The 27,220-nt window shown below is 36.1% G+C and overlaps 1 long non-coding RNA gene across 2 annotated transcripts in view; it reads left to right on the top strand.

Annotated features, from left to right (window-relative positions):
- LOC110598030 (uncharacterized) overlaps window positions 1-27,220 on the top strand; it is a 171,960-nt gene that overhangs the window by 74,259 nt on the left and 70,481 nt on the right. The window contains exon 2 of one of the 2 annotated variants that reach the window (XR_013438850.1): window positions 3,676-3,802. The exons of the other annotated variant lie outside the window; for it this stretch is intronic. This is a non-coding gene — a long non-coding RNA (uncharacterized LOC110598030). The remainder of the gene's footprint in view (window positions 1-3,675; window positions 3,803-27,220) is intronic. 2 annotated transcript variants of the gene reach the window in all.

The following is a 27,220-nucleotide window of genomic DNA, read 5'->3' as shown; positions in this document are numbered from 1 at the left end:
TCTCCTAATTTCTGTTGGAAAATTTGAGGTTTCACTGATGCCATTTGCTTCAGGAAGTTTTTCCCAGGAAGTTTTTCCCAAGTCACCCCGTCTGAAGGTTTTTTCTTCTTCCTTTCCTCCTAATATCTCCCACAGTACCCAAGATTTGCCACAATACTTGTGACACAATAGCCAGAGCAACTATGTGCTTGTTTGGCTCTGCCAGGGAGTTAGGAATAACTTGAGTCAGAATCTCTGTAACTTATCTTCTTACAAAGACAAAAATCAATGCATGCATGAAAATAAATGTCATGAGAGGAGTGCCATCTATCCTGGAAATTCAAAGTGGGCATAGGTGGTTTAGGAAGTTCTCATGAAACAAATCACAGTTGAGGACAGGCTACAAAATAGAGACCTTTTTAAAAGGGGAGACCAGAAGGCAAAGGGAACGTTCCATGAAAAGGAAATGGTGTGGCACAAAGTTCAGGACAAGACTCTAGGGCTCATTCAATGAAGAGCGGCTCTGCCAGGCATGAAGGAGGGCAGTTAGTTATAGGGTGGAAAAGGTGTGGTGAGAAGTGAGCCTGGTTGGGTTACAGAACCAAGGATTCTGAAGCCCTGGATGAAAAACCTGCATTAAATTTGGTAAGCTACAGAGAATTATTGAAGGGTTTCAAGGCAGGGGAATTAAAAAGATGGATCCAGGCTTTAGGAGGCGGATTCTGAGAGTCAAGGAGATTAGAGGAGAGGAGGAGGTAGAGGGACACATGAAAAGTAAGGAGAAATTTGACTCGAGGGCTTTAATGGAGATGTAAATTGGGGTGGTGAATTTAAAGGACAACATGTAGCTAGAAATGATAGAGCAGACATATAATGGCTGCATTTTTTCTTTAAATATAAATAAATAGTAAATAGATCAAGAAATAACATAACAGCTGACCTGTACAAATCCTTGGTCTTCATCAGTTCTTTCTCTTTTTCTTTCTCTTCCTTCTTCTCTCTTCCTTCCAGTTTTATATCAGAAATGAAAAAAATTCTTTATCACAAGAATAATAGTAATAGCCAATATTACTGTTTACTTGCAATATTTATTTTGAAGAACTATGTATATTCTTATTAAAACAAGTGATATTTTACATTAACAAATGGCACAGAAAACTATCGTGTCTTGCATCTTTCAAGTGTTATGGAATGAATTTTTCTATCAGCTCCTTAAAAGCATCATGTGACACAATATATCATTATATACTGGTAACTCTAAAAATAAGTTTATAAACAAAAATCAGACTCACACATCCAACCCAGGGTTATAAAAGCCAGATGACATGAGTAGTAATCCTCCTATAGTATTCCATGTCATTACAAACAGTCTCCCTGACTTGATCATCAGCCTGTTTTTCAAAGTGAAATTGCATGCTTTGTTTTAATCTTTAGTGGGTAGGCCACCTCTGAATCACAAAAATTCCAAGCAAGATGGTCTCTATCACAATTTTCATCACAAAGACATCTTTAACTTAGAGAAAATCATCCCCACATAGACTACCCTTCATAATGCTACTTTAATTTTTCCAGTTCAGGATTAATGAGTAGCTCACAGGCAGCTTGTGAATGAACTCATGATGCCATAGACCTAAGATATGCATAACGTGAATGTTGGAGGGAGAGCCATGTATAAACTCAGGGGATTTTAAGATGTCACTGAAGCCAAAAGTCTTTACCCATGTGTGAAACTCTGAAGATGCAGAGAACTAAATGAAGCCCTTTGGTACTTGGTGGTAGCATAATTCCGATCTGCTTAACTTTAATGTCATAGTATAAAGAAAATGAGAATCATTGTGGATCTCTTCATCAAAGCCCTCTGAGCCCTCTTATTACCTTCTGTGTGAATTCTTCATGGAACCTGCTTTGGTCTATATCAGTATTTAGAAATACATTCATTATCTTATGTATCATATTGTATTGAAGTGATTTTTATTACTATCTTCCCTCAAAATCAGGAGCATTTTCTTTTATCTCTATATGCCTCCATGTCTTGAACAATTCAGAGCCTAGAGCATAGTAGGTCCTCTACAAACTCTTGTTGAAGTGAACTAGTGTACACTCACATTGAATTTTTCTGCTTCATGTGTATGCATTGTATAACAGCCACTTTTGAAGCCCATTTACCCACAACTTCTAGGGAAGAAATATTAGCCATTTCATTATGAAACCACAAGTGCTCATTAGTAGACTGAAGGACACTTAAAACCCAACAACACAATGTGAAGTGTGGCAATAAACAGACATTATCTTCTTAATGCACAGCTTAGGTGTAGAATTTTTGAGGTTAACACTAGACTCCCTGTATTGCATATGGATCAAATGTCAATGTGAAAGAAATGTGCCAATACTTCTTAAAAATGCCACTAAAAGCATAATTGTTTGCTTTAAGTTGCTGAAGCAAGCTAATTCTATATAAATGTAAAAGGCTCACTTCAATATCAGCCTATGGAAGGATAGGTTGTAGTGTGAGGGTGATCACAATGGCTACACTTTTAATTAGAATAGATTGCGGTGAGGAAATGTTTTTAATTGGCTGTTCAAAAATGCAATTCTTCTCAAAAGGGATGTTAACTAAAAAGCTTGAGAAAAATCTCAAGAAATAAATTGAGCAGTCAATTCAGTAAATGCAACACCTGCTGAAAAGATGAGTAGCCATAAGGTCAAGAGCATAAAGGGATCACCTCCTAAATGCGTTTTGAGGTTCACAGCAGGTGACCTGGTAGACCATGTTTCCCCTACAATTTAAGCTAGCATGGTAACCAGTCATCCTGTTCTGCAGGCAAACATGTCATACATTCGATTTGTTATCATCCAAAGGGAGGCTGGGGAAAGAGGGAATGATCCTTGCTTCTGAGTACAGCTTCTAGGTGACAATTCATTTGTGTAAGACATGTTCATTCACTCGAGGCTGGCATTCAAATCTCCATCCTTAATTATAATTGTTGGCTTCAGTGAGTAATCTGTGGGATGGTTTTGAGTTCCTGCCAAAGATAATATATCTCCAGGAGGGGGGAGAAAGAATAAGCTTATGGGAAGAGAAGCTCTTTTCCCATAAATGATGAATCAATCCATTATATTTGTGATAATCAATGCCCTGATTCCTCTTCATGTCAAGGTGGGGGAGGGAAAAACCTTAGTGAAGTGGCCGATCATTATTAATTCATTCATCGTAGTAGTATTAATCATGAGGAGCTAATGTGAAATTAATGTGACTATAATGTGGGCTTCAATAAGAATTCTACTCTAGAATAGAAACATGGTATAGGTTTTGTTCTCTAACTTAGTTACCTAACAAGTGCTTTCTAAAGATTTTAAGGAAGGAAGGGAAGCTCTTTCATGCTTTATGCTTAAGCATGGCGCCAAGGGGATTGCACTGTGGGCTCACCTGTAAATGTCCTGGTGGGCCCAAGGCTTGTCTGAGACAGTCAGCACTCTGGCAGCAAAATGTTCTTCCAGGAAGCCTGTCTTGCTGAGGCTGCTGGGGCACAAGTGACAGCACAGGCAGGTTTCTGGGAATGGAATCTGGTCTCCAGTGGTGCCTGTCACTTCTTAAAAGAAATCTGAGGGAGATGAGCCAGTGGAGCAATAAAGCCTGACTACCTATCTTGGATTTGAGAACCTTTCTGGAATAACCTTAATCCTGTTTCTTCAAAGGTATCATGGGAAATCATCCCTGAAGACTTTGAGGCAAAAATAGGTCAATGCTTCAAAAAGCCAGTCAATGCCCATTCCTGCTACTCTAACCTGGCTTCATCCACTGTCTTGGAGAGCAGCACAGCAGGTGGGTAATCCACTTAACTCTCAAGGATACAGAAGCCAACAAGCCTGACCTTTGTTCAGGTACCCACTCACTTCTTTGCTGCGGCTCTGAAATCTTCACATTAACCATGTTGTTTCTCCTCTCCCTGCCTTATACATGTGGGCTTCTCCCTCCCTATCCTCAAACCAGCTTCTCCTTGTGTTTTAAAGTTCAAGTCAATCATCACTTCCTCCAGGAAGCCCTCCTCATTGTTGCCTCCCCTTTCTCATTTCTGTGCTCTTTGAAATTTCTGGGTATGTGTCTGTTTGGATCCTTGGCGCCTAGTTCAGATGACCATGTTGCCCTTCTCCAACCATGCAAGGCTGTGTCAACACTTAGGACTGCTTCCTCCTGGTCCTTGTATTCTCAGCATTTGGCTGAGTAACGGCCACATAAAGGAAAGCTTAAAAGTGTTAAATGAAAATATAGCACATGGACAAATATGTTTACAGCATATTTGAATACAGGTCTCTTTTATTTAAGTTCTCTTTGATCTTACTATACACACCAGTAGGCAGCCACTTAATTAATTTTTCTAGTATATTTCTTCAGTCCGATATCTACTTTGCAATTCATTTTTCGATCTTTCTTGGTAATCACCGGTGTTGCCCTTTTATAATTCATTCAATTCTCTGACCCCCAGCCTAAGGTTATATTAACACGAATATTATCTTTTCTAGAAGAGTACTTCTGTTGATTATGTTTGCATGTCTCTGGGAGAAGAACCTTGTAGATGTGTCTTAGTGCCATAATTCATAATTGTTTTCCATCTCTAAAACTGATAATAATTAGCTCCAAGTCTTATGATTACAAATGATGTGACAGGTAGGTATTGTTACAAAGCTGTGCGAATAAATGTCAGGCCTCTTCCTTCTTCATATCTCAGACAGATTTTGATACATCTTGGAGTAAAGAGGGGAATAAAACACCTTTCTCCTTTGAGTCAATACTGTCTTAATTTTCAAGTACATGTGCATCTAACCTCCTGAAGTTTAATTTTCATGGATCTTCTTTGGGGTCCTTAAACTTTAAATACCTAAAACAACCTGCAGATCTTTAAGCATATTTTCCTTCTTCCTATCAAAGTCAATTACACTAGTACTATCTTTAATGCCTGAAGGCTAGAAGTCACATAGTCATCAGTGATGGCTTCCTTTCTTCCTTTTGGTGCCCGTTTTTGGTCAGCGCCTGAGCTATTGCTTTTCTCCAAATTACCTCTTGAGCCTTTCTCTTCTTTCCCTTTTAGAATAGAGTCCTGTTGCATGAGAATGGTCCATGAAGAAATATTTGTAAAGGGCTGAGGGTTATGCTAGGATTTTATGCATGCTACCTTTTTGTTCAACCCCAGAAGATCTCAAGAGAAGGTTGTAAATAACACTATGCTAAAAATAAAATGACGAGGAGCAAACAACCTTGGACGAACCCACTGTATTTCTAGATACAGAGGTGGCACAGGTCAGTCTGCCTCTGTGGTCTTTCCCAGCAACGCTGACTGGGGTTCCTCACAATTGCTGTTTGTTCATAGTGTGCTCCTCGGGGGGAATTTTTTTTTTTTTTTTTTGGTGAAACACTTGACCTCTCTATCCTATACCACATGATAATCTTTCTATTTTCTTTTTGATACCCTAATTTGATACAATTTCATCTGTGAAATATGCCCCACCTTCTCTTCTCTCTGTGTGTGTCACATAAAACTGCTCTCATTGCAAATTTTCCCAGTTGCAATTCTCATTACCAAACTATTCAGGCTTCAATGGCAAAGGAAGTCTCTCACTCACATTTGTAATCCCAGCATTTCATATAATGTCTGACACAGAGCGGGAGCTCTCAACATACTTGTTTAGTAATTGATTGAATGTGTTCTTTGAATAAAGGTAGCAGGTATATGGTTTCTCTGAATGTTCGGGTAGAAGAGTGTAATGTATTTCATTCATTCTCGTTTTTAATCCAATGACTCCAAGTCTGCCTCCTACTGAATTAATGGTATAACCGCATCATTTTGAGAGACCTCAAATCTGGAAAACTTAACATGGTAACCTAGAAAATGACACACAGGGTAAGGGCTCTGGTTTTAACTCCACTATAGCCACCCTAAATTTGTTCACCGTCCAACCTATACACTATTGCAGGCAGGTGAAACTGCTACTTGTGCAGTTGGGTCAACCCTGACCAGGATATCTTTGCTGAGACTTGGATACAGGTGCCTTTCCATGTACAGCACCTAACTGTTCCCATCTGAGGTTCTGCCCTCTCCTTTGCAGAACTCTAGTCTTGAGGAACATCCCCACTCTCCCCTCTTGCTTTCCTAGCCACCTTTGCTCCTTGAAATAGAATTTGCCTCTGTGCCTCACACTGGTGTAGTCCTTTCACTGAATAAACTCAGGTTGTCAGAAGAAGAAAGCAGGAGTGAAGATTTGCTTAGTTGACTTCTGCCTTCCTTCTGGGTCACAGCTACAACTGAGGTGTTTCCAGTGTGGCAAACACTAAGCCCTGAGCTTGTTTCTTTGAGAGGAAAGCAATAAGACAGGAAATAAAAGTGCCAGTGTGCTTAACCTTTCTGATTCTTCTCAATATGAAGGCAAAACAAGAGTTAATATCCTAATAATCTTGTCATAACTTCTACACTTTTTGGATACAACCTAATACATCCTTTTGGGAGTAGAATGGCAGTACAGTGTGGTAGGTAAAGCATGAATTCTGGACCAGATTGCTTTGGGTTCCTATCTCAGCTCTGTAACCTAACTAGGTTGCCTCTGTGCCTTTGTATACCTATCTGTAAAATGTGAGTACTAATCGCATCATCTTAATAAGATTGTGTGATCAGCAAACGTATGCAAAGTACTTACATGAATGCCTGGCACACAGGAAGTTCCACATGCAAGTTAAATAACAATTCTACATACTGTGTTCCTTAGATCACGAGTCCAATGTGTTATATCGGCTTTATCTCTTATGAATAACTCACAAATTTTTGAGACACTACATTGCCCGGGCAGGCCTTGAATTGACGATTTTTCCTTCTCAGCCTCCTAGTAGGTGGAGTTACAAGCATACAATATCATACCAATCTCAAAAATTATTTTTTAAAAATCTCTCCTAAATAATAGTTCCAAATTTGTAGATGGATGTTAACTAATGTGCCTAGATATCTGTTGATATTAAAACTAACACAATAAAAGTCACAACTATCATTTTTAAACTGTATTTCCTTCCTTTCCCCTGGCCCTCATACCAACCTAGTAGGTCCTATGAATCTCCTTCCTTAGAATACCACCATGCTAGTACAAACCTAATTACCTATGTCTCAACAAACAAAATGGCATGTGTGTCGCCTCAAATTACAAAGTATTTTAGACTGAATGAAAATTAAGTCATGATGTTATCAAAATTTTGTAGAATGTCAGGTAAGCAGTACTGAAGGGAAAATGTATAGAACAAAATGCCTATATTCAAATGAAAAAAAAATTCCAGATCAATTACTGTGTCTTTCACAGGAATAAACTAGAAAAAGGACAGAAAATTAAACCAAAATAAGCAGAAAAACATAATAAAGACCAGAGCAAAAATCAATTGAATAAAAAGTAAAAATAATAAAAACTATTAATCAAAATTTCTTTCTAAAATAAATAATCTAAATTTAAAAGTTAATAATTTGAATTAAAAATTTCTTTCTATGGTATCAATAAAATTGATAAACTTTGAGATGGACCAATGAGGAAAAAATGAGAAAAGAGACAAATTCATACCAAGAATAAATCTTTGCTACAGATTTCACAGATATTATTGGCTTATTAGAAATTATTCTATACCAATAAGCTTGATAACTTAGAGGAAATGGATGCATTCTAAAAAAAATAAAAAACTTATACAAAAAGAAATAGATAAACTGAATAGATGAATATCATTAATAAATTGAATTTTCTGTTAGGAAAACAAAACCAAACACCTTGTTAAAGAAACTCACAGGGCCAAATGGCTTCACTGGTGAATTCTACAAAATATTTAAGGGATACAATGTATGACTTCTACACAAACTCTTCCATAAAAATAGAAGAAAAATAATTATTTTCCATCTCATTCCATGAGGCCAGCATTGCCCTAATATCTATTCCAGAAAAAGACATTATAAGAAAATTATATACCAATATTCTGTATTCATATATAGATATTTTCAATGACAGAGATGTAAAATATATGTACATTTAAGCAATTTGAACTCCACAATATATGAAGTGAATAATGTATCATAGCAAGTAGGATCTATTTCTGGAATGTAAGAATGGTTTAATACACAAAAAACAATCAATCTAATCCACTCTATTACCAGACCCTATTAATCCATCCAGACTGCTCTCATAAAGTACCATAAATTATAAATTGATTGCAGTTTTGGAGGCTAGGAAGTCCCAAGTAAAGGTGCTGGCAGATTTGGTGTTCCTTCTTGTCTTCCTCTGTCTTCCTCTGTCTTCACATGGTAGAAGGAACTAGTTAGTGATCCAGGATTTCTTTTATAAAAGAGTTAAATCATATTTCTGATCACTTCTCAAAGGTCTCACCTCTTAATACTATCACTGTGAGATTAAGGTTTCAGCATATGAATTTGGGGGAAACAGAAGCATGTAGACCTTAGCACAGACCTTAGCATAGAAGATTTCCTTCTAATATCAGAAGTAAGAGAACAATGTAAGATCAGAAGTAAGAGAACAATGTCTCTTACCACTTCTATTAAACATTGTATTTGAGATTCTAGCTAGTACAATAAGGCAAGAAAAAGAATAAAAGGCATATAGATTGGAAAAGAAGCAAAGTTGTTTTTATTTACAGATGGCATGATCATCTCTGTAGATGGTTCAAAGAAATCAACAGAAAAACTCCTAGAACTAAAAATTTGTTTATCAAAGCCATAGTTTTCAAGATTAATGTGCAAAAATCAATTATATTTCATGCATTAGCAACAAATAATCAGATATTCAAAATTTGAAATAAAATTTATGTATCATCAAAAACATAAAATGTTCAGAAATGAATTTGACAAAATGTGTGCATGACTTATACTCTAATATTTCTCATAACAATTTTTATAATGTTCAAAGATGATCTAAATAATTGGAGAACCATACCTTGTTCATGGATAGGGAGATTTAATGTTGCTGAAATATCAGTTCACCCTAAATCTATCCACAGGCAAGTTAAGGGGTATGACAATTATGTTCATTGTTTCAAGTAGAGTGCTTATCCCATAAGTGTGTAAATATGTCCAGAATTATTAAATCATACTCATTAAAATATTTGAGATTTATTTGTATGCTAATTATACATTAATAAAACTACTTTAAAAACAAAATCTCCTTGATAGTTCTTCATGGCTTTCATCTGATAAATAAAGCTTAAGCCTTTTAGAAAAGTATAAATGTACACGATTTCAGGGTTTTTTCTAACACTAAATCACATTAGGAAATTTACTTCACTGCTTTGAGTATTTGTTTTTCCATATATAGAACAGGGAAAACAAAATATGGATAAAATGGTGGTTGTTTGGAATAATTACAATTTTTAGTTAAAATGTCTAGTATAGCACCTGACACTAGGTATTTAAAATGCCTTAAACTCAATAAGCAATGATCAGCTATTGCCTTAGAGATTAGTCACTATTTAAAAGAAAGAGACTAGAACATTAAAGCATTGTTTTCCTTAGTTCACATTTTGCCTAAGGCTTATCCTGAGTTTATGTCACTAAATAATTTATTGAACCTTATGTCATACAATTTAAAAACTTACAGATGTTCACAGTAGACACCATGATTCGTTACCATTACTGTTTCACTTTTGTTTGCAAAAAATTTGTTTATACAGTCATATTCTTAATATATTAAGAATTATCTCTATTGCCATTGGCTTTTCAAAAATTGATGAATTTTAGCCTAAAGCAAATATTGATAAACCATATATGCCATTTGAAATGTACAGCATTCTCTTCCTCTAAAGCAAATACAGCAAAAACTCATATTTATCTGTGAATTTTAGTAGTATTATTAGTGTTATGATTATACCAAGTCAGTAACATTCCTAGGGCTACATTTCTTAGTTCTTATAAAGTAAGGCTTAGATTACATGACTTCCAAAATCATTGCTTACTTCAAATTATATTGCCGGGATAATGATATATGATTACTTGAATTTTTTTGAATTGCTATGAATGGTCTTGGATATTTCAAAGCATATTGTTGAATATTTACAATTATATATTTAATGTTAAAATACATGTGCATTTTATTATTGCATGTTATTTTAAACTTATAAAGATTTTTCTTGGATAATGTGGAGCACAAAAGAATTCAGTTCTGTAAATTGGAGAAATAGGTGACTAGATTCACTAATACAAAGTTTATAACACCTAAAAGAAATTTTTGCTTTTAAATAAATTACAGTGAAAGGGGCTAAAAGTGGGTTGCATGATTATACTAATTATTATACAACATTGTTATTTTATAAGATTTCACAAAAATTTAATTTTGGGGATTTGGCATACCTATAATATTCACTTGAGAATATTAAGTTTCATTCTCTTTTAGAAGGTGACAAAATAAAAATGTACTACTATAATATCTAGACTTCTCAATAGTCTGTATTGTATTTGGGTTACAAAACTGAGAAAATAGGCAAGTAGAATTGATTTGTGTGACTGTGTGCATGAAAATGTGTGGGTATTATTGCTAAGACTTAAAAAAAATCAATATATGGTAGCCAATTATGCTGTTCACTTACCTTAATTTTAAAGTTTTATCTTTAAACAAGAAAAAGTATTCTTTGCCTGCTTGCCGAATATGTTTGTGTGTATGTTTGTAAACCCATACAAATATGCCTTGCTGAATGTAGTACTACAGCATTCACAGAAGAAAATTTAAACTTAATGGTATCTTTATAATTTTTAAGAACAAGATCAGGAATAATGAACATGTATTTTAATAAACATACTCAGATACATTTATATGTATGTGTGTGTATGTATATGTGTGTGTGTCTCAGGAAAGAAAGATACACACAGATACATATGTATACCTAAGAATATTTTAAAAGAAACTTGTCAAAATCACAATAGAAGTTAAAGAGAGCACTCACGAAATCTGCAAACCTCTAGATGATAACCCAGAATAATTTTTTTTAGAAATGGAAAAATAATTATAAAATATATTGTGTTAATAAATCAGAAAAGGCGCTTGAAATAATCTCATAAAATGTTATAGCTTAAATAATGCCCTTCATCAGTATTCTTTGTTTAACATTTTATGTTTATTGATAAATGAAGATGCATTTAAATAATTCAAAGAAAACATTAGCTGCAAGCAAGGAATTAATAATTGATGGGACTGGAAGGACTCTTTTCACTTGGGAAATAGATAATATTAGCTTAATGTGGGGCTGTAGGAACAGAGGAAATGTAATGGATCTGCTTGCTTTAAACTGATGATGGTTATTGTGGTCTAAAAGTTGCTACAAAGGCAAAAGCGGGACAGCTCAGCAAGTGCAATAGATTTCACTCATAGGAGCTGACAGTGCAAATTGTGGTCTGATGTACCAGATTTATACATGGGAGGGGACGTAATGATCATGACATAGACTAAGGAGATGAAAAAAAATAAATGCAATTTAACCATAATTGGGAAATGGAAAGAAAACCTTTTGAACATATCAAGACGATAAAAATAAAGGGATTTTACTTTTCTCCTTCATTGTGCTTGAGGCCAGAGGCCAGAGGCCACTGAGAACATGGCTACTTTGCTTTCGACATCCATCATGAGGTTTCAGTTAGATCCACATGCAATTCAGTCAGCCTTGTGTGGCAATGCCAACATGTTTGGGGAGTAATGAAGGATGAACATCCCAAAATTGAAGAGACACATATGTTGGCTATTTTCATCTCACCTGTATTTGTCCTTCTCCAAATATTAGAGAAAATTGAGTCATGCACATCTGGGAGTATGATGGGTCATTAATTTTGTCCTGCCTTCTCTGTCTCCTTCTTTACTCCCACACCCGAAGCAAGAGAGTTATTCTTGAGAGTGCCCAAGGAAACCTCAAATTACTCCCTGGTAAATTCATTGTTGCCATTGGAAAGGACTCTTTAATTTCTAATCTGGCATAATGCAAAAACATGTCTTTAATAGCTGTTTTTAACCCATCCCAGTCAAAAAGAACCTCTTAATACCAGTAGCCATTTCATAAGCCATCTCTTCAATTTGTTGCTTTTGCTTTAGAAACATTAATTTCCCAAATAGTGGATGTGATATTAGTTTCAGAAACATTACTTCTTTCTAAAAATTTCAGTTAAATAAATGTATGACTAAATCCCATAAAAGCACTAAGGCAGAATACCTGAGTGGCACAGCCTGAAGATTAAAACATGAATAGATGCTTGCAAAGACTACATGGGCCACAGCACATTAACAGAAAGGCCTCATGATTCCCACTTCATACACTGACCACTTAGGACATCTGAATAATTCCAGACCAAGTTCATATATACCTTATTTGACATGGAATTTTAAGTTCTTTTATTTTTAGAGAGAGAGAGAGAGAGAGAGAGAGAGAGAGAGAATTTTAGTATTTATTTTTTAGTTCTCGGCGGACACAACATCTTTGTTTGTATGTGGTGCTGAGGATGGAACCTGGGCCGCACGCATGCCAGGCGAGCGCGCTACTGCTTGAGCCACATACCCAGCCCTTAAGTTCCTTATAGTCCATTTTTTTACACTTTTTGCTTTTTTTCTTATCTAGAAATTTTTATTTTTTTATTTCCTTTGATGTATATTTTTTCAAGTTTATAAATACAATTATATAAGTTTTCTTCTGTAGCTAGTATTTTTGAATTATACCATTCATCTTTTAAGAACATACTTAATCATCCCAAGCATTAAATAGCAATTGCAGGTGCCAGTTTATTTACATTCCTATACAAAATTTGGAGAATTTCCATAGTCCCTATGCTCAAAGAAGTCACACTCTAGGTAAGATACTAAGTGATATTGAATCTAAGCTTAATTCCTTAGACTCTTCTTGAGTGTATTACAAAAGACAGAATCAAATGCCCACATTACATTGCTAGATATATTTATAGCCTAGGTCAGTGTCTGAGACTGTCCTGAGAGAAGAGAGGATTGTATCTGTTCCAACAGGGAGTAGACAGAGGTGACAATTTGAAATCCTGGGCCTGATACTGCTTCTGGGGATCAAGATAGAGAGCCATCTAGGTAGGGTGAGCTAGGAACAGGAGCCACAATAGACAAACACAATGACAAGGTCAAGTTCAAGGGAGAAAACTACATGGCCAGAGTAGGCCAGGAGGATAGGTGGACTCTGCAGGAGCAGTCAACTCATGCATGATCCAGACACAATTATACCTGATTGGATGTTATCGATCTATATCTATATCTATATCTATATCTATATCTATATCTATATCTATATCTATATCTATATCTATATCTATAGATAGATAGATGGATAATTTTTTTTAAAAATTTTGATGGCAGAAATTTCTTTCCATGCCACAAAAAGCACAATTTACCTTCTGGCTCTAGAATTGTTCCACTACTGACTGTTCTGGAAAACAAGGACACCAAATGGTATACAGATATAAATTTCAGAAGTTTAGACACCTTCTGCACCAACTTACTTATGAAGCAGGTATGGCACTGTATAAGAACCACAATTGCACTAAGACAAATTACAACATGTCTTAAGAGCTTCTATCAGTGTGTGAAAAGTTAGAAATTAAAATAGCTTAAATTAATTATTAACTACATTTAGCTATTGATGAAATGCATATTAAGTACTTTTAATGTGTTCAATGCAGGATGAAAAATACACTGTCCCTCCCTTCACCTTCCAACTTGCTAATGAGAAAAAAAAACATAAATATGTGAATTAGTTGGAAAACAATATAAGACAAAAAAAAGGTAACATCATTAAGGTCCAATGAACACTTTGTACTCCCTGGAACTTCTCTATTACAGAGAAATTTGGTACAGGTCTATCATCTTCTATCTGAGCTTGGCCATGGTAAACTTGTTTTAAAAAAAAAAAAAAACACTCTCAACTAGGCCTATTTTTCCTAGAAGCTTCCAAACTGATTGAAAGTGGCCTGTTGAGCATTTAATGAAATTCACATTTCTGAGCTCTCCAGCTTCAATTTCAGGCTTTGCTTGATGGGTTAAATCAGGGCATTTTAGGTTAATTAACTGTTGCCAGCAAAGAGGGAAGGAAGATGAAGGATGGTATGCTAACACTAAAAGTGGAATTCAAAGTGGTTTCAGAAATAAGGGATCAATAGCAACCAAGTGAGCTGACTGTGAGTTGAATCTTGTGCAGACCGAAAGACTTCCCAATACTACATTGACTGCTTCCGCGGCAGCAGCCTCCTGGGTTTCAAACATCTTGTCACTCATAGTCTCTCACAGTTGTTCATCAGCACTTCTGTGTTCCATCACAGATACGTACATAATGTTGGACTTCAGGAGTGGTGGAGTAGTGGGAAGAAGCATTTTATCCCCAGCTATCCTTTCAGCATGACATTTTGCTAGATGAACCAGGAATGACAGCAGACACATATGCCTGGGAATTTGCTTTTTAAACTATATGCACTGCTTTTACTAGCATGATTACAGCTGTTCAGTAAGTGATGCCTCTAGACTTAAGAGGACCAAATGAGAAGCAGCCCAGTCATGAGGGCCAGGAGCAGCACGTTCCTATTGTCATTGCCAACTAGTGGGGATAGAACATATGGTCACTTTACAAAGGTGAGTTACCAACAAACACACAGGAATCCCAGCCAAATGGTCCCCAGCCTGATCTGATTTCTTCTTTTAAATTCATGTGTGTTTCCCTCTGTAGTCTACGCCTATGCATACACACACAAACACACCTGTGCTTGTGGTAAAATATAATATTTATATATATATATATATATATATATATATATATATATATATATATATATATATATATTAGGTAAAGAAAAGTTAGAGGGGCTGGGGCTGTGGCTCAGTGGTAGAGCGCTCTCCCAGCATGTGCGAGGCCCTGGGTTCGATCCTCAGCACCACATAAAAATAAGTAAATAAAATAAAGGCATCATGTCCAACTACACCTAAAACATAAATATTAAAAAAAAAGAAAAGTTAGAAAAACTAAGATGAAACCAAAACTAATTTATGGAAGGCACTCTGTAATTATATACAGTTGCTAGATAGAGAGCATGGGTTTTATTCTGAGCTGTGTTAAAATGGAACAAGGTGACTAGATTTTAGCTACACAGATTTATTCTTGCCTCCCACGTGGTCAGTATTCCTAGAATTTGATTTTATATTGGAGGCACCAAAACAAACATCATTTTCTCCCCAACACAGCACATGGTCTGCAGAACTTCTGTTTACTTGGTTGAAATCTTTATGGTTTTTAATTAAACCTGTGCTGTATCTATTACAAAAGTAAAACTGCTTTTAGTCTGGGGTGCATGCTCAGATGCCTGTTACAGCCAAGAGGGGAGACATAGGAGAGAACTGAGCAGGGCCAACAGGAGAACATACCCCTTCTGATGCTCAGATTCAGCCAGTCTTGCCCTATGGTGATGTGGGCCCAGAATGGCCAACATTCATTTGTCAATCTTTTCATTTTAAAGATCACTGAGTTCATTTTCTCAAGTCTACTTACTTTACTGAGCAATGATCCAAGAAATAACACATAAGTCGATACAGGAGATAATGATAAATCAACATTAAAAACAAAATAACAGTAGAAATGAAATTTAAAAAACATTTTGAGGATATTCCATTTCTTAGTAAAACTACTAATGAGATTACTAAGGAAAGCACAAATTAATAGATGTTACAGTTTGTATCATAAACGTCCCCCAACACTTGTGTGCTAAAAGCTTTGGTTTGTAGCCTATGGTGTTTTGGGGAGTAGTGGAACATTAGGAAGTGGGTTTAGTGGAAGAAAGTTAGGTCACTGAAAGCATGCCCTCAAAAGGGATATTTGGGGTATTGGACTTTGCCCATCTCCCTCTCTCTGCTTTCTGATTCCTATTACTTTTTCTCTATTACACACTAGCCACCTTGTTGTTATGCCTTACCACACCTGCCTCCCATCAAAAAAAAAAAAAAAAAGCCAAAAGACCATGGGCTGAAACCTCTGGAACTCTGAGCCAAAATAAATCTTTCCTCCTTTAAGTTTATTTATCTCAGGTATCTCGTCACAGTTACAAAAAGCTAACAAAGTATAGATCTTTTAAGTTTTAAAATACTTGCCCTTTCAGGGTTTATTAAGGTTTTCTAGTAAAGAATCACAAATGGCAGGTGGAAATTAATGATTAACCCTGGAGTTCTGACAATATAGGCCATAGTTTTTCCTCCCAAATAAGAAAATTCTTTGAAATGTTGTATTTTATCTCAAAAGTTTATGCAAAATCCATAACACAGTAGTGTTTGTTTTAATTAATAAATTTTAAAAGCCAAGTTCAAATCAAATTTGATCATCTTATAATGTCTTCTTAAAAAAAAAAATGCTCTAAGAAGAGGCAATGTTTTTATCCTGTGGCTTCAAGGGCCCTTCAACTCTGCTAAAGACTTCCCAGGAGTCTGTGTAGCCCATTTGAGAGGCAGGGAGCTACACAAATTCCTTCAAATCTCATAATAGCCTTTATGTGGAAGATGAATAAGGGAAACTCTTGTTCTCATTTAGCAGATTTAGAAAATTAAGCTCAAAGAAATGAAGCACTTAACTCCCACTTCTAGTTAATGATGACCCTGGGACTAAAATCCTGGTCCTTTAATTCCATGACTTTTCCCATTTGGAAGCTCCAAATGCAGCTTCTCTGAATCTTCAGTTCAGACTCTATGTGAATGTCACTCCAAATCTTGGGGATACATTTTTTATCTAAAAAAACTCCAAAGAAATAAGATTTTTTTTTGCTTGTTGTTATTAGTTAAAAAATTATTTCTGGGAGAAGGTAGGCAAGTATTATATGTCAGGAATGTGATATACTTAGAAAGTCTGCTTTGCTGTATGTTTCCTTTGATTTTGTTCACAAACATAAGCAAAGGAATAATTTTCTATTTCATGTTGCAGTGAACAAAATATAAATTGGTTGACGACAGGGGATGAAAACTGGTCCTACTCTTTTGGGTGACCAGCATTAAATGGAGCAGTCTTTGAGAATTGCCAACCCTTCAAAACTGATGGTGGTCTCTTGAAAGAGACTTTCCCAAATGTGTTTGTCGTCTGAAAGTGCAGCAGTTGGGGACAATCCATAACCCTTTCCAACAGGGAAGATGGATTAGTTTCGACTGACTCTGTAAGATGTTTGGTTGTGGTCCAGCTGGCAAGGGCATAAAGCAAAGTAATTACTTGAAAGTAAAAGGAAAGCAAAGAAAAAGATAAATATTGTATCGAGTCTCCTCCCTAGTTACTTGGGATTCTGACTTCCCTTTGAATTCAAAACAAAACAAAACAAAATCATCATTTCAGGGCCAAGAAAAAATTCCGTAGTATCCCAGTAGAAAATCCCATTCAACAATGGTTTTAGTTATTAACAGTATTAATTTTTTTTCTTTTGAAAAATCTGAGAATCCCATTAATTAGTGCCAGAGACGAAGAATCTACATCAGAATCACGTGTAAGATGTGTTTAAAAAATTAAATCAAATGGAAAATATAAAGTTTCATCCACCTCTTTAGACAGATTCAGGAATTGTGTATATTTATTTAATATGAATTTTATACTGCATATCTCATACTGTGGCTTTAGAAATTTTCTTAATTTTAATTTTCTATAAAATATATAAATAAACTGGGTGTAGTGGTGCTCGCCTATAATCCTAGTGGCTTGGGAGACTGAGGCAGGACAATTATGAGTTCAAAGTCAGCCTCAGCGAAATCGAGGTGCCAAGCAAATAAAATACAAAATAGGGCTGGGGATCTGGCTCAATGGTCAAGTGCTCCTGAGTTCAATCCCCAGTACCCACCCCCAAAAAACCTGATTTTTTAAACCACCCTCTACCTTCCCTTCCCACCTTCAAATAAAGTATTCTTATTAGTAGTATATCCATGTTATTCTGGATAAAAAAAATCATATTTCCTATATTGCCTCAGATGCAGATCCACCTAGAACATGGAAAAGGTTTTGGACTAAATTCAGGTTTTCTTACACCGTCTTCAGGAACGCTGCTCCTCATGGGTAGACACCTCCAACATTCTCACATGCAATAATATGAATGCTGGATCTAATTGGTTCTGGCCTCAGTGGTTTTTGGCTAGACAACAACCAGATGAGAGGCGGGGAGAAAATTCCACCCACTCTTGAATCTACATGATGCCAAGCTCAGGTAAGATCAGTTGCTTCATTGAAGTGACTGATCCTATTGGCAGCATCGATCGATCTGAAAAGAGATGCAATTTTGAACCAAGTCTTGGTTTTCTCATTTCTATCTCCAAAAGCCCTCCTTCTACAGTGGGTTCATCAGTGTCCTTTGGTTCAATCACATGTCATAGGAGGTGCCTCTTAACACAAGTTACCAGGGTGTGTGTTCAGTTCCTGTGCCCTTCTACCCAGGCAGGCAGAACTGCAGAGTAGAGTGTGTTTTCATACTTTTGTCCTTGGTTCTGCTGCTGGGGGTTTTGCTGGTGCTGGGCTTGAGAATGCTATTGAAGGGTGTACTCTCCAGGTTGGCTGGCATTCAACTTGCTTGTATTGTATTGATATAGTATTTGCATTGGCATGGGCCCTGCTATCCTTCTCATGTCTAAAATGTTGACATTAGGGTGCAAATTTTTGTTTATTTTTGCAGTGTTAGAGGAAAAGAATAAAAATTTCTTTATGCTTGCAATCTACACAGGATTTAGTATGCAAGGGCAAATTCCTTAAGCTAATTTCCTCTTGTAAATGTTTGTTTTAAGTTTAAAAAAGAAGTGTCATAGATCATTGTTTGTATTAAATCCTGTTTAAAATAAAGATGGGGAGGTAGGAAAGAATCAATTCTACTGACTCAATTTCTGGAATGTTACTAATCTAGATAATCCAGGCTTTTAAATTTTGTTTTGTTTGTGACTTAAAAAAAAAAAGAATCTATCACCTCCTAAAGGTTTTTTTTTGAGTTGCCAGAAAACTTATTTTAATCCTTCAGTTTTCTTCTCAAGCCAAGAATTATATCCTAGCCATACTGCTCATGAAATACATACATCACAGGTCTCATCAGGTTGTTTTAGTATAATTGGGTTTATGGAAAATGGTAAAGACAAGTATTTAAAGAGATTTTTCCCATGTTTTTAAAAGCGGACAAATTTAGCTTGTGAGACTACAAAGGATAAACCATTGCCAACACATGTATGTCAACAAATCAATTGCCAAGATCTGGTGCTCTCTCCTGCTGCAATTTACACTTAGAAACCTATTTGCCATTCTTGAATTATCTTTTGGGGGGACCCTTATAGAATCCCCTAAATTATATTCTTTGGTCTTATATTCATTGGTCTGTAAAATTCACCTGCCTAAAATATATTTCCAGTCATCTGTCTAAAACTTTAAGTGGCTAAACATTATCCAGGTTTTCTAGTCTGGAAGGCAATTCAAGCTCTCCACGGTCTGGTCTCAAATAGTTCTCTTCCCGTCCAACTGTGCCTGCTCCTTGTGGGCAGGCCTGTGCTTTACCCAGCCTACTTTTCCTGGGTCTGTGCCTCACTTGGCAAACAGATGGTACTCCAGAATGGTTCTTAAAATTTCCTACCCCACCTGCAGCTGTAGCATGGGCAAGACCCCCCAAACTCTCCATTCCTACTCCCACAGCTTGCTTATAGAATCTCCTCTACCTAAATTGCCTTCCCTTTCTTCATCTCCTTTTCACAGCTTCCAACCCACTCATTTAAAATCCATTTCAAATATTTTCTTTTCCCAGAAATCTCTGAATATGAAAACTGAACATGCCTTCTTTCTGAATCTCTCAAGTCCCTTCTGGAACATTCACGGCATATATTATATTCCTCTTTATGTTATACCTATTTGCTGGCTTGTCAAAATTTCCCTACTAGATTATAAGTTCCTCTGGGACCTTAATCACTTTTGTTTTACCCACAGTGTCTAAAATAATATTATTCATCAGGTAATAAGCAAATTCTGCTCCATTTGGAGCACTAATTGTGTAAGAGGCTCATTATGTAATAGATAACCTAGAAAAATCAATCAAAAGAAATTTCTTATACACTTAGTGTCTTTCAAATTTTTATGTTCCTTCATGTTATAATGTTTCTGATTTAATAATACCTTAAGTTCTTTATAAGGATATTAAATAGAAATAAATTAGCTTAGATGAACCCAAGTGGTAATTTTCCATATAAAAATTTATTAAATTCAACTTAAGAAAATATCTATAGCCAATTAATTCTTTATGCTACAGACAGAAATTTCATTTTATTATTAATAACTTTTTTTTGCTAGAAAATGGTGTTCCTTTTCTAGTTACTTTTGGAATCGGGATCTGATTCCTCTCCTTGTCCTTTCCTTTTTTTCATCCTCTCTTTAGGTTACATTGTTGACCTCCCTTATTAGTGTTGGGTTGCCCATGTGCCCTCTGGTTTTACTTATCATTTAACTGATATAGGGCATGGTCTTTTTGTTCTTCACTATATAACATGTGAATTTGCAACTTTTTTTCGCAATCTCTAGCTAATTCTCTTTACAATTGAATAAGTCATGAATGAACAAATTATTCTTCAGATGAACTAAATTCCAGGCATTCAGTTTGGAGGGAAGATCATTCCAGAAAACAAAATTTGCTTTCTCTTTTATGTTTATCCATGTTGGCTTAACACCAAAGTAAAGCCATGAGTCATTGTGTGACACTGCCCTTATGGTCAAGAACTCAGGTGTTGTAGTCAGCCACATCCATGCTATGTGATCTTGGACACATTGCTTAACTCCTTAGAGTTTCAAAAGTGGGGATAAGAGTCCTTAGAATATATTGCCCCCTACCTCCTTAGAGTTTCAAAAGTGGGAATAAGAGTCCTTAGAATATATTGCCCCCTACCTAGCAGGGAATGGTTATTCAACAAGTGGCAATAATTATTATTCTATATATAAAGTCAGGTTTGCAGCAAGAAGGAAAGACTATTCCAAATCAGGAACCAAAAGGTATAGAGATTGAAGTGACCAGGATGTGAAGAAGCACTGAATAGGAAAAAGAACCATGCTGAGCTGGAAAATTGGAGCAAATAGGATAGCTCTGAATATCACATTAAGAAATTTGTACTTGTTTCAGTAAGAGAGACCTGATATAAGTCCCTGAGGAGGGTGGCAGACTGTATTAAATGGGATATGTCAGGGATAGCATTCTGAGAACAAAAGAAGGTGAGGTGGGCAGAGACTGGGATGGGGAGATTTTCCCAAAGAAAAAAGTAAGTCAGCTGATCACAGGATATTGGCCTTGGGGATAGAAAAGGCACTGACAAAGAAGAACCAATAGAAACCAACTAGAAACTTTTCAGGGCTAGGGAAGGATATAGACAAGACAGATAAGACCTTTAGGGAGTAATGACTCCCTAAATAGAAAGTAGTGAATTGAGAAATGGAGTTATTTTTGCAATGGGACTCATTAAGTGTGCTGTTTTAGATAATATCAGTCTGAGTTGTGATGAGAAGATGGATAGTGAATACTGCCCAAGCAGTATTAAATAGATCTTAAATAGAGGAGCTTCTAGTCAGAGATAGGATTTAGATCACTCCAAAAGGAAAGAATGTTGAAGGGATGAGCACCAGCAACCTGCTTTGATTTCTCCACAATTCTAATTCAGCTCTTTAATTTCTGAAACTTCCAAAGCTACAATACAGGAAGTCGGTTTGCTAAAATGCCTCTCCTGAAAGTGCTTAGTACCCCTTTACTGATTCATTAATTTACCCCTTTACTGATTCATTAATTTTCACAGTCCCAAGTAAAATAATGGAAAACAGCTGCAATGCTTCCTGTATTTTCAAGAGGCATAAAAAAAACTTTCCTTTAGAGAAAATTCTACCCTTAGATCCAAACACCCTTGAACCTTTCTACAAACACAACCATAATGGAACAGGAGTAAATAGATAGTAAATTCAGTTAAAGCAGTGGTTTTAAACTGGAGGTGATTTTGCCCCTTAGGGCACAATGGCAGTGTCTAGAGGCACTTCTTAGTAGTCAGAACCCAGGGCAGGTACTACTTAGCTCTGGTGGGTAGAAGCCAGGGATCCTGTTCTACATTCCACAAGGAACAGGGTCGCTGTCCACAGGAAGAATGATCCGGGCCAAAATGCCAGCAGGGAAACCCTGAGAAACCCTGAATTAGAATGACTTTCAGGAAATTTACTATTAGATTATTTACATTTCTTTATATACCCAAAGGCTTTTGCAAAGTAAACATTTGTTAATTGATTATTGGTTTGTTGATTAGTACTTCCAAACAAAGTAAGTGCAAGATACATGGGAAAGCTCTCCAGGCTTTCCCATGGCCTGGGTACAAAGCCAGTATTTACTTGGCTTCTGGTTCTACAAATTAGCAATGTTGAATAGAAGATCAAATCAGTATTTCTCTCCCACCCATAAGTACAAAACCAATATTCCCATTTCCATTGATTCAATAGGTTCACATTTTTAAGGAAAGAAAATAAAAATCTGAATAATTTTAAGGATCTTATAAAAAATGTTGTGCCCTGAACTCCATTGATGAAAAGGGAAAAAAGAAAGAAAGAAATAGATTCGGAATGTCAGTTTGCCCTTAAGTGATGTATTAGCTACAAGAAATCTCATTACGATTTGATGCCTGAATCCCTTGAAGGAAAGATCTTATATTGTGAAGGTAGCATATGTGTCATGTGATGTAAGTACTTACTTTTATTGAATAGGTAAGTATATAATAGCTAAAAGCCCCATAAATCAGCTAAATGTTCTCTCAATTTATAGAGAATATTTGATCTGAGAACATTACTGTCTGGTGAACGACGGGGAGGAAAAGGAGACATGGAATGCAATAGAGATGGATATGGTGACTAATTCCTTTGGATTCAGAGTATCAGATTTCAAGTCACAAATGGACAGCCTGCCCTGTTTCTGTAGTGTCCATAGACCTCCTAGGCAATTTTAAAAATTGAAGACTTGCATATTAGATGTGGTGAATGGGGAGTTACATGCATATAACCAAATCACTCCAGAGGGACATCCAAAAATAACGGGATAGGATAGATGCAGTGCAGATATATTTGAGGAAGTCATTTTTCATTGGACTTTTTATTTAAGCAAATTGAATGGTGATGAAAGAAAAAAGCAACTGTATTTGGTCAATATCTGTCAGAAAGCCTTGTTCACCAGCAGGGTAAGAAAACGATGGATCTGGCAGCTAGAAATGAAGGAGAGATTTCAGTGGCCCAGAGGACGACCTGGCAATTGCCTACAGGATGCAGGCATGTCTAGGATTATTTCTCCCTTTTCTGTAGGAGGAGGAAGATGACATTTTCTTGACAACCATGGAAATTCTTCAGTCTCTTCTTCTGCAACTTTTTATTTTCTTATGTGTACAGTTTCCCATATATTGAAAACTTTATCCTTTGACTGTGCTTCTTTTTCTAATTAGCATCTTACTTCCCTTTTATTTTCTGCTGCCAAATATCAGAAAGGGAGCTCTAAATCTACCTTTTTCACCTTCTCATCAACATCTTACGTCCTCTGCAACCTGGCTTTCTTCCCCATGACTGATGCCACTTTCTAGGCCACTTTTTTTTTAAGCATTAGAAGCATTGTACATCCTGGATAAGAATCTTGGCTCTGGCATGGAATTCTAGTTTAAACCTATGCTCTTTTGCTTACTAGAATGTGATTTTAATCTTTCCATGTCTGTTTTCTCACTAGAGTGGGAATGATAATAAGACCAATGTTATGGACTGATTCCAAGATTAACTGACCCAAATTGTGTGTGAATGAGTGAATAAGAGAATGAATGAATGAATAAGGAATTGCCTCATGGCTGGCAAGTCCCTAGATCTGCAGGGTGAGAGGCAGCTGGAGACCAGGAAAGCTCTGATGATGAGGTCTGTTCCAAAGGCAGGTAGATTTAACACCCAGAAAGAGCTAATTTTTCAGTCTAAATCCAAAGACAACAAAAAAACCCATATCCCAAGGCTATCAGATAGGAGGTGTCTTCTTAAGTAAGTATTAGCCTTTCTGTTCTCTTCAGTCTAGCTGATTGGAAGAGGCCCACCCACATCAGAGAGGGCAATCTGCTTTTCTCAATCTCTTGATTAAAATGTTAATGCAATCCAAAAACAACCTCACAGAAAAACCGAGGATAATCTCTGACCAAATATCAATGGTGACACATAATTTTACACTTGATGTTCAGTACTTAGTAAATGTTCAGTAAATATTTACATTTTTATTCCTCCCAGAGATCTTAAACTGATATTCCATTAGCTACACCCATCTTCCAGAGTGCTTGCTTGGCCAGGAATGTTTTGTTTATTACTAATTGTGAAAGGAGTGCCCTTCAGAAGGCTGCACTCACCCTAGGGCCCAGGCAAGAGCCTTCCTGCACAGCACTCCTGTGTCGGGCACTTCTCACTGTCAGTCAAGTGCCTCTTGGAGCCCTTCAGTTTATAACTTCAACCAACTCGAACCAAACGCAACTGTTTTCTTCTTGGTTGTCTTTGTAGATCACTCTGAAGAACTGAAGGGTGTCAGAAATTCTCCCAATTGTTGAGCTTCTTTGAACACCACCTTCTCCCGCTCGCTCTAGTTTCTTTTGGATTTCCTGATCCAAATATCACTGAGAGCTCAATACCTTGACACCTGCTAACCCATCCAGAATTTTTAGTTCATTTGCAAAAAAAAAAAAAAAAAAATCAGATGTGGTACTTGACATCAAGCGGTTTATAATCTCTTTAGGAAACAAACATCCCAGGTGAAGCAAAAAGCACAAGTCAGCATACAAAACAATGTCAGACCTCTGGGGACCACTCGAAGCCTTTTGTTTAATAATATCTATACCTTTTGTTTAATAACCTCTATACTCAACAATCTGATGAATGCAGGGATGAATGTGTGAATGAGTAAATAAACGCAGCAAAGGAATCAGATTGGGACTAGACAAGTCAGAAGATTACAGGAAGGTGCAGGCTGGAGTTTTAAATTGGTCTTGAAGAGTGAATCGAATAGAAAGGTGAGTTAAAGGAGGGGAAAATCTCCAGGCAAAGGCAAGAGAATAAGTAAAGATTTGGAGATAAAAATAAGAGTAGGTAGTTTTTGGTGCCTCTCACCAATAATTTTCTCATCGTTGCAATGGGGTTGATAATAGAAATCACTGTATAACATTTAGTTAGTATTTATAAAGTATTTCTTTAGTGTCACATGCAGGATAAACATTCAATAAGCATTCTGTTATAATTATTATATTTGGAGGAAAAACATGATCTAAAATATTTATTTATAAGAGAATAAGCTAAGCAACAATTTGCTAATATTAAAGTGTGCATAGTTTTGTTATTTATTACTCTGAGGAATATTTGGAAAGTGCTGAAGCATTTTAGGAAACAAGAATGTACTTTAAAACACCATGTTCTTACCTGTTGATGCTTGCCTTCAATAATTTAAAGTATATATTATTTAAAAATGCTGCTCATGTAGGAACCTATGCTATGATAAATTTGGATATTAGCTGCTTCTGAACTTTTGAACCTGTTGTGGGATTGAATCCACAACCAATACAGAAATGTTTCTTGTCATTTTATAATTCATGAAGTTAAATACCTTTTGCTTACTATGGTTATTGAGAGAAAGGGTATTGACTGGTAGGCCTGAACTACAAATGGATCTTTCATAAACCTAAAAAATGTTGATTTGTGAAAGCCTCATCATATATCTTCTTGGTTTATCACCTAGTAAGATTTATATTGTAACCAAAATTGCAATATAGCCCAGATATTGCTCTCTGATTGTGAGGCCTCAGCTATTTGCTGGGGCCTATTTTCTTCTTATTAGTTAAAAACAAGTCTCATAAGGACTTAAAAGTCCTTATTAGTCCTTCTAAGGACTCAGAAGACCCTGATTCCTCCTGCACAGAGCAAGTTATTGTAGTTACAATAACCACACTCTTAATTTCAAGACAGACATTTTTGTATTATAGAGACAAAGGGATAAATTTTATGATATGGTTAACTGCTATTAGTTATTTTTCTTCCTTATATATCTTCTTCTCTAATTAAGACACTTACATCCAAATCTTCAAAAGTTAAATTTCCCGGTTTAGATGTTTTTTGTTTCAAAAGTTCCTGAAAACTCATAGAACATTTATTTACTCATTGAACACATACATTGTAATGGGCCTGGTAATAGACAATGAAAATATAAACATAATTGCAACATGACTCCTAATTTCAAGACAGAATTTTTTGTGTCCTAGAGACAAAGGGACAAATTATATGATCTGCTAGGGCACAGATGTGGAAATTACTCATGCTGGGGGATCTGGGGGAGCCTTCATGGAGGGGCTGGCATTTGAGTAGAGACCAAAGGATGGCAGGTATAGAGGGGAATACATGAACAGACTGGTAGGGACATCTGGAGGAAGTGGAAGAAATGAGTTTGCAGAGATGGGACAGTTGGTATGGGCTTAGCCACATTGTAAAGAACCTGGTCTGCCTTGATGAGAATCTTGGAATTCTACAAAAACTTTCTATCCGTACATGAGACTTCCACAATTCATATTGATAGTCAGCATATTCATTCTTCAGAAAAGTCTTTCTGTAAGTGTCATAAAGTATAAATATGTATTTCAAAATTTTCTTTAAATTTTTTAAGATATTTTAACCAGAAACTATAATCACATTGAAATTTGCTTAATTACAGCTATGAGCATTATCCCACTTCCTTCTTGACTCATTAGAACAATTTGGTCATTACCTTGTCTTTTACTTGAGCACTGAATATTATTATGGTTTAAAAAAAGGTTTATAAGTTAGAAAGAAGTTATAAAAAATTATTTTGTCAACTTCACAAATTTTATAATCCCATATTTATTTAAACTCAACTCAACTTTGTGGTTCTTTTTATCCTGTTATACAATATTCTTTTCAATTCTAATGTTCCTATTATTCCTATTTCGTCGCTAAATATTCAGCCATTTCAACTGTGCCCTCTCTTTTATCTGCATGACATCAAATGAACACCTTCTATGTAGTAGATGCAACTAAATTCTGGAGATTTTAGTTCAATAACATATAGTCTTGCCCTCAAGTAGCTTAAAGTCTAGTTGGGAAAGCAGACTTATCCCAATAATGTGTGATAGAGGTCTACATCAGAGAGAGTCATGGTAGAAAGAAACTTTTGAATTTGAAAGCTGCTGG

Source organism: Ictidomys tridecemlineatus, chromosome 5, assembly GCF_052094955.1.
Source record: "Ictidomys tridecemlineatus isolate mIctTri1 chromosome 5, mIctTri1.hap1, whole genome shotgun sequence".
Lineage (NCBI taxonomy): Eukaryota > Metazoa > Chordata > Mammalia > Rodentia > Sciuridae > Ictidomys > Ictidomys tridecemlineatus.
This window is presented reverse-complemented; position numbering and strand designations above follow the sequence as displayed.